Genomic DNA, 8,382 nt, shown 5'->3' on the forward strand with positions numbered 1-8,382 from the left:
TGTGGTTGCAAGGATAGGAAGGTAGCTAATAGAGAATGTTGGTACTGAGAACTAGCACTGTCTATGATAAGCCGACCGTGTCCTTCTTAGACCTTGGGAACTGGCTTGTGGGAGGAATGTGGAAGTTAGAAGTGTTGCCCAAAGAAGTCCTAGAATGCTGTAAACAGAGCTGAACAGCCACATCTGGTGGGAATGTGACAAACTGCCCATGGGAACACACATAGTATGGGGGACACATGAGGCTTTAGAGCAAATCCTGAGCCACTGACTCTTCTCCTTAGTTTCTGGCTATGACTTCATAGTGTCCTGAGAATATCAGGGAGGCTGAATCAGCAATGACTGACTAAGTTGTTTAGCAGAGTAAATTCCCAGACAGCATAGCACTCAGCTGTGGCATGGTTAGTCTTCATAGCCTTAGTAGGGTCTACGTATGAATTCTAAGCGGAAAGAGAAAGGGCACAGAAAGACAAAAAATGTGGTTGGCAAGGACAGGAGCATGAGGAGTTATACAGGAAAGATGCTGAGGTTTTCATGGGATCAGAGGATGTGAACTCCCATACACATTCTTTAGCCTTACCTGCTGGCCCTTCCCTACAGCCCTGATCAGCAATTTCACATTGCCTAGGAAATTAAATGAAGATTTTTGTTGTTTATTTGTTTTAAGACAGGGTCATAGGAACTCACTATGTAGGCTAGGCTGGCCTTGAATTCAGAGCTCTGCCTGATTCTGCCTCCTAAATTCTGGATTAAAAGGCTATACATAAAGATTTAAGGTGGCTGAAGGAAAAGTGTGCAAGCAAGAGTCTAGTGCAAGTTGAGGCCAGGGTTTCGACTCTTCCTACTTACATCCTTAGTACCTGTTATGGTTTGTCTGTGCTCGGCCTAGGGAATGGCACTATTAGAAGTTGTGGCCCTGTTGGAGAAGGTGCATCATTGTGGATGTAGGCTTTAATACTCTTGTCCTAGCTGCCTGGAATCCAGTATTTTGCTAGCAGCCTTCAGATGAAGATGTAGAACTCTCAGGTCCTCCTGCACCATGTCTGCCTTGATGCTGCCATGTTCTTGCCTTAATGATAATGGACTGAACCTCTGAACTTGTAAGTCAGCTTTAAATAAATGTCCTAATAAGGGTTGGCTTGGTCATGGTATATGTTCATAGCAGTAAAACCCTAACTAACTTAGTATCTGAGAAATTTTCATGGGCACCTAGGTAAGTAGGTATATGAAATAAGGCCTGCAAATCAGATACTTGCCAATACAAGAAATTCATTTAAAAATCATTCTTTAGTGTACATATTTTTACTGTTTACTAATGACAAAAACAAATTCACATACTCGTTTATTTTTACAGAAAGAAGCACATCTGGCAGAATAGCTGATATTGTTGGATGTGAAGCACCTTCGAAGGTTTTCAAAGTTGATCGATATTTTGATTTTATAATAGCCAATTCTGAGAACCACTTTGTATAAATCCATAGCACACGATGGCAGGAACAGACTCAGGGCATTCTGGAATTTGTACATTCTATCACAATCTCAAGCCAAAATTTATTGAACAATTTATGTCTATGGGACTTAGCCAGCATCTCAAACAGCAATTTTAAAATCAAGCATTGTCATATGATACACCCCACAGATACATTTGTTCAATACTTTCATTGGAATGCCAGTAGGAAAATATTTAAAGTGTTCTTTTCTGTAATTAATCCATTATGTTTTTGTAAAAACAGAAACCTATACATTAAGGGAATTAATCATACCGTACACGGTTGGCAGCAGCTTGGTGGCTGAACTATGCAAAGTGTGAGTGTTCTGTGGTCTAGGTCCAGGCTGCAGTGAGGTGACATGATTCCCCAGGGACAAGCATTGCCAGAAATGCCTTGCGTTCATTAAGCATTTGACTTGGAGTTAAGTTTTGGTCATTGCACTTTTACAAACCCTTTACTGATGCCATTTTTTTTGCAAACCCCTCACTCAGTTGTGCAACCACCTATACAGTTATGACCCTCAATTTAAGAAGCTGTAGTTTAGGCAAGGGATAATGCCACCTCCACTATGGTGACAGGCGTAGATCTGAAAAGGAATGGATGCACTGAGGGTGGGTTAAGGGTGGATGCAGTTGGACTTAACTGGTGGTTTTGGGGTGGAATGAGTTGCTTTAGTAACTGCATGATTGACAGTCAGTGGTCAATAGTGACTAAGAAAGAGAAGCTCACACTGTGTGAAAGAGTGATGTCCAGGAGTCCAGCTGTGCCCATGTGAAGTTTGAGAGGACATATGTGGGAGAGAAACGTCAAGTTAAACGACAAGTTCTTGAGAAGCATCCTGGCTGCAGACTCATCCAGTGAGCAACAGTATACGGGAGGCACTGGGAGCCCTGGGTTGATTGAAGGGTGCGGTAACTTTGGGAGGGAAGGTAGACAGAGTTGAGGAGGGCAGTCAGGACAGAGCCGTGGGGACCTCAAGACTATTAAGCAAAGCACTCTTCTATTAATTATTCCATTAAGAGCAACACTGACATTTCACACATTAATTTTAATGGGAATATCTAATGATTGATGACACTAGCTTTGGCTTATGGGTAGGAATTTTGGAACTAATTATACTCATTTATCAAACTTGGGGGTATACTTCTTTATATATTTCAAATCATTTCCCGATGTGGAGTATGGATATCATAATAATAGTATGCTATAAAAGCAGTAGTTAATGTTTGCATTAAGGGCAGACTTCTGTAGAAGGGGGGTCTTGGGCTCATGTTCTCATGAAAAGTGGCAGCTCAGGGTCAGTGATCAATATTTATTGATTGTCTACAGCACAGGACTAAGGTTTCTCAGTTTAAAAGTCACGTATATTTTCTAAGGGAATTCGATGGATTCTGTCTTCTAAGTCAAAGAAAATTTACAAGATTATTCAGGTATAACTTCTATGCTGTATATACAACTTGAAAGTGATTACTGTAAAATTTCAAACACACAGAGATGGGGTTGGGGAAAGAGATTTATTACCATACCAGCATAACCAAACATAATACCATGACTACTATTTAATAGCTATTGAGTATGTAATAGATATGGCCAGTAAGATTTAATATTCCTAATCTTCACAACATTCATCCCCCCCCCTTATACAGAACATAAAGCTTCAATAGATCTGAAGAACTTTCCAGAAACTACGTAGGAGGAAGCACAGGAGCAGGGTCTGAATACAGGTCTCAGTCCTCAAAGCCTTTTCCCCTTTGATTCTGCTTAGAAAACCCTAGGAGATGGGCACTGGAGTCTGGAATAAATGTAGTACCCTTCCCCCACTTTAAAGATAAATTAGTGCCACAATTCATTGATACTGAAGTCATGCTGGTTTGAGCCTTAAAGTACTTTCCTGTCATATGGGGATTAACTTTAAAGAAATGTCTGAGTGATGTTACACTTAATGCTTATGCTAAAGCAGAATTACAGAGCCTATAAATGTTAAATTCACTTACCTCGTCTCCTTCCCGGGAGAAGGCAGGACCTGAGCTGACTTAAGTTTCTAACTATATTTAGACAAGAGCCAAGCGCCGGATGAGGTAAGAACATTGGTAGGGACAAGTTAATGGATTTTACTAGATACACGTGGGTTATTAATATATGATGACTGGTGTCAGCAGAATGTGCTGTGTATTTAGGCAGTCACCCAGGTCAAGGCGGCTGCCAGGTCACCTAGTTACGGATCATACACTTCCAGAAGTACAATAGAAGACTTCCATGACCTGATCTCATAGGAGATAAAATTACACAAGCAAAATAAGTCCTTGCCTACAAAATGAGAACGAGAATTTGGGTCATAAGACTGTATGGAAAGTGAATGGCTTAAGGGACTGTGAAGGTGACACACTCAGGCTGCAGACCACAAATTCAAAGGGATAAGAGGATGACTGGAGCCTGGGTGGTTTGAGTCCTGTGGTTTGGTGGGTTGATCCTGAAGCTGATAGTGAGATCTGGGCATATAGTGTCTAGTGAAATGTCTGTTCAACATAGAACCACTCAAGGTCAATTCAGAAATTCTCCCTAATGTTCATGAGGCCAGAACTTTCTCCTCAATGCTATATAAATAGGACATGGTGACACACATTTGTAATCCTAGCACTCAGAAGCTGGAGACAGGAGGGTTAGAAGTTCAAGGTCATCCTAGTGACACAGTTTCTGGCCCATCTGGGATACTCAACTCATTGTTAAGGGAGTTGTTAATGCTTAATTTTCGAAAGGGAGAGAATGAGCTGAGCAGCAGAGGTCATCTCTCTCTGCTTCCTGGCTGCAGGTGCAGTGTGACCAGCCGCCTCACGTTCTGCCACCATGCCTTCCCACCATGCTCTTTTCTTAAGCCCCTTTTGTCGGGTATAGCCACAGCAGTGAGACAAGTGAATAAGACAGGTGTGGTCACAGCAGGACGAAAGCAAGCTATATAGCCACACAGGCATCATCCCTACGGTGGTCATTGTTTGACAGAATTTCCCCAGGACTGCTTTGTCAACCCTCAGCTCTAGGAACTTGACCACACTCTTGTTCCCTGAGCCCCCAGTACCAGCTGTGGGAATGGGAGGGACAGTGCTACCTCAGCTGTGGGTACAGGAGGCAAGGCAGGCTCATTGCCCACCTCAGCCACGCTCATGCCTTCCTGAGGATGCGTGCTTTGTTAACTCGTGGTCTCCTTCCTCTTTCACAGCAGTGCTCTTCAGTCTTCAGCGCCGCCTTCGTCTCTTTTCTGTGGATGACTCTCCAGGGAGACAGATCTCACAGCTGAGCTCGCGACTTTTGTCCTAACACAACCTTCTTATGTCCTCATCTTCCAGCTACTATATGCTCTTCTCCATCGTTACCTCCTCCTCACCAATAAACATTTTTTTAGAACTCAAAAATACCTCTACTTCTTTCAGCTCAGACTTTCAAACTGTTACTGCAGGGCTTGGAGTGTGAGGGAATAAAGGGAGAGTGGGAGGAAAACCTGTGTCCCGCCAGAGTTCCGGTGCTCTGGGCTGGTGGACACAGAAGGTGTTTGCATGCTTTCCATGCGGCCCTGGGTGGGTGTCTGGCTGTGGGAAGCCAGGGAATCCCAGCTCGGCGTGGGGTGGACAGGGGGCAGCACTAGGTACCAGGTTCTCAGCCTCCGTCATCCCATGCTGGATACCACTTAAGAGCTGAGAACAGAATGGCAGCTCAGTCAGCCCTGGGGCAAAGGGAGGAGAGGGCAGTGCTGGATGGTTCTCACATGAGCGAGAGTCCTTGGTCTGGTCTGTGGTGGGAACACAGGAAGGCCTTCCAGCAGGAGGTTAGATGCAGCTCCTTAGAGGAAAGCCTAACCCATCATTCAAGCATGGCAGGCATTGATGAGCAGAGACAGTCTATGATTTTAGAGCTTTATTGTAGAAAGGCAGAGAGAAAGAGAGAAGGTAGAAAGAGAGGCAGGCCATGGACATGTGGAGAGAGGGGGCAAGGGAGAGAGAGAAGGAAGGCTAGAGAGAAGAGTAAGAAAGGGTGAGAGCTTAAAGAGAGCAAGGAGGGGCCAAGCAGCTCCTTTTATAGTGGGCTGGGCTATCAGGTAATTGTGGGGAGGAGCATACGTGGCTATAGTCAGGTAACTCTGGGGGTGGAGTCTAGCCAGAATGCCAGAAGCTTGGGGCATTGTCTGCGTGACTGATAGTCACAGAATCATGGAGTTGGGGGCTCTGTGGTGTCAGGCACCTGACTCTGGAAACGTGGCTCTCTTTTCTGTCCCTTGTAGAGTTTTCTACTGGGTCATGGGAGAAAGCCTCATTCAACCAAAATAGGCTGCCCATCACAGTCCCACATGTCACATGTTGGCTTTATGTACCACAGCTGCCCTGTCCCCATTGTAAGTTAATTGTCAATGTCACAAAACCTAGAATTGCCTGGGAGATGGGAATGGTTTCATTGTTGTGAAGAGGCACCATGACCAAGGCAACTCTCATAAAGGAAAACATTTCATTGTAGCTGGCTTACAGTTTCAGAGGTTCCGTCGATTGTTGTCATGACAGGAAACAAGGCAGCATGCAGGCAGACATGGTGCTGGAGGAGCTGAGAGTTCTACATCTGGAGGGCAGGCAGCAGGAAGTGAATGCCACACTGAACATGGCTTGAGCATCTGAGACTTCAAAGCCCTCAGTGACACATTTCCTCCTACAAAACTGTCCATACCTACTCTAGCAAGGCCACATCTCCTAATAGTGCCTTCCTTGAGGCCCATGCATTCAAACATATAAGTCTATGGGGGCCATTCCTATTCAAACCATCACATTTGATTGTATTCATTGAGATGGGAAGACATACCCACTGTGGGTGGCTTCATTCCCTGGCAGGACTCCTAGACTGGATAAATGCACACACATTGCACACACCACTCTGTTCTTTATTGTGGATGCAGTGTGACCAGCTGCTACAAGCTCCTGCCTTGCCTTCCTCACCTTGAAGGATTCTTAGGACTGCTTTCTCCCATTATTTTGTCAATGTGTCTTATCACAACAGGAAAAGAAGCTAAATACTCCCAAAACTCATCAGTTGGCTACAGCTTCATAATTCCTAAGTATAAGCCTATTCTGAGGCCACACCCTTCTCTGTCCTGTGTTGACACTTCTGAAAAGCAAACTTTGCTTATGGAAGCCTGCCCTGTTTCTTCTCTATTCCTTTCTGTATCTTTCACTAGAGTTGCATCTTGCATGTGTGTTTGATCCTCAAGTGATCTCAAAAATCAAGGGGCTATAATCATAGGAGGAAAAAAAATCCCATTCCTTAGTATACTGTACCCAAGATTATTAATGGTGTGGCTCCTGTCTAACTGGCCTACACTTTGATGCTCCCAAATGCACGTGGACCTCCCACTTGCACTTTCTGTTGTCTGCCTTGTGTGCATGTATTCCCTCAGTAGTCTTTTGCAGGGATAACCTCTACAGAGCACACAGACAGCTCAGAGTCATCACCTATGCAGACTGGAGTTGTCAGCTCAGAGGTCAAAACAAATAGTCGGCATCACTCACAGGTAACTCTGATCTGACCCTTCTAGGGTGACACCTAGAAACGTTACAACTATCTAAATGTTTTCCAGCTTTCAAGGTTCAAACTTGAATGTCACTTCCTCTGTAGAACTCCTACCCATCTCTCTTCAACAAAGTCAACACAATTTCTACTACTTCCTCTCCTCCTCCTCTTCCTCTCTCATTTTGTAGTAAGTTTATGTTTATACTAAGAAACTTTGGACAAGATAGCTAGCTTCTGGGGTGGTTTATTTATGTTTTTTAAAATGATGAATTGTTCTGATCTTAAATATCAATGTGGTGTGAACATTTCCTGGGGAGGTAATGGGCACATACGTCTCCTTATTTCAGATAGAGACTCAACACTAGACAGAAGCAATGAGTCTCCTCACATTTAGTGTGGTGAGGCAGCCAGTTCATTGTGCTTATTTACAGGGACATGGTAAGAGACTACTTGGATGAGCACAGGTTACCAGAAAAATAACCACATCACTGAAGCTTCACCCCAGTGTACATGGCCTCCCTATGGCTGCCTAGATGGGGTCTCTCTTCTTCACCTAGCCTTCCACACTCTACACCTATTCAAGCAGCAACCAGGACAACGTGCAGCTTGGGCAAACTTACCTACAGCTGGGAGGGAGGGGCAGGGAGTGGCTAGAATCTCAGGAGCGGTCTGAGAACTCTTCACTTCCTATGGGAACTTAACAGATCACACTTTGAGGGATTCTTGCAGGTAGCTGTGACTGTTCTGCTTAAGGTGGCAATGACTGCTAGGCTCAGGGGACAGCATTTCAGAACAGCCACTTAGTGGTCTATTGTGTTAAAGGCTTGGCTTGCAGAAATGTTATCAGGAGATGGTGAAGTCTTTTTAAAGAGGTAGGACTAGGATGTCTTCAGGCATGCTTTCCAAGGGGCCAACTGGGAGACACCAATCCCACATCGCGCCCTTGTTGCTCAGCCAAAAGGTGAGCAGTTCATTTCTGCCCCATGCTCCTGTGATGACAGCGGCGGCTCACCTCTGTCCCTTACAGAGGTTTGAAAGCAATGGACCTTCCTGGTCAAAGTCATGGACCACTGAGTCAAAAACAAACTGATTCTTTTTATACATCATCTTCATCATTTATTTCAGTAAAAGATAGTAAGACAAGAGTTGGGAACTGAATGGTATGTTCTTGTGAGGAAGAGAGAAATGCTGTGGGAAAGCCCCTGGTATGGGAACCAGAGCACAAAGACCCAGGCATTCATAAACTTCCCTCCTCCCTTTAGACTGGAAGCAGGCTTTCTCTTCATTCTTTTAAAGGCAGGAGTCTTCCCCCCAACACCAGCTTGTTTTTTTTTAATATTTATTTATTATATGT

This window comes from Mus caroli, chromosome 8, assembly GCF_900094665.2.
Source record: "Mus caroli chromosome 8, CAROLI_EIJ_v1.1, whole genome shotgun sequence".
Lineage (NCBI taxonomy): Eukaryota > Metazoa > Chordata > Mammalia > Rodentia > Muridae > Mus > Mus caroli.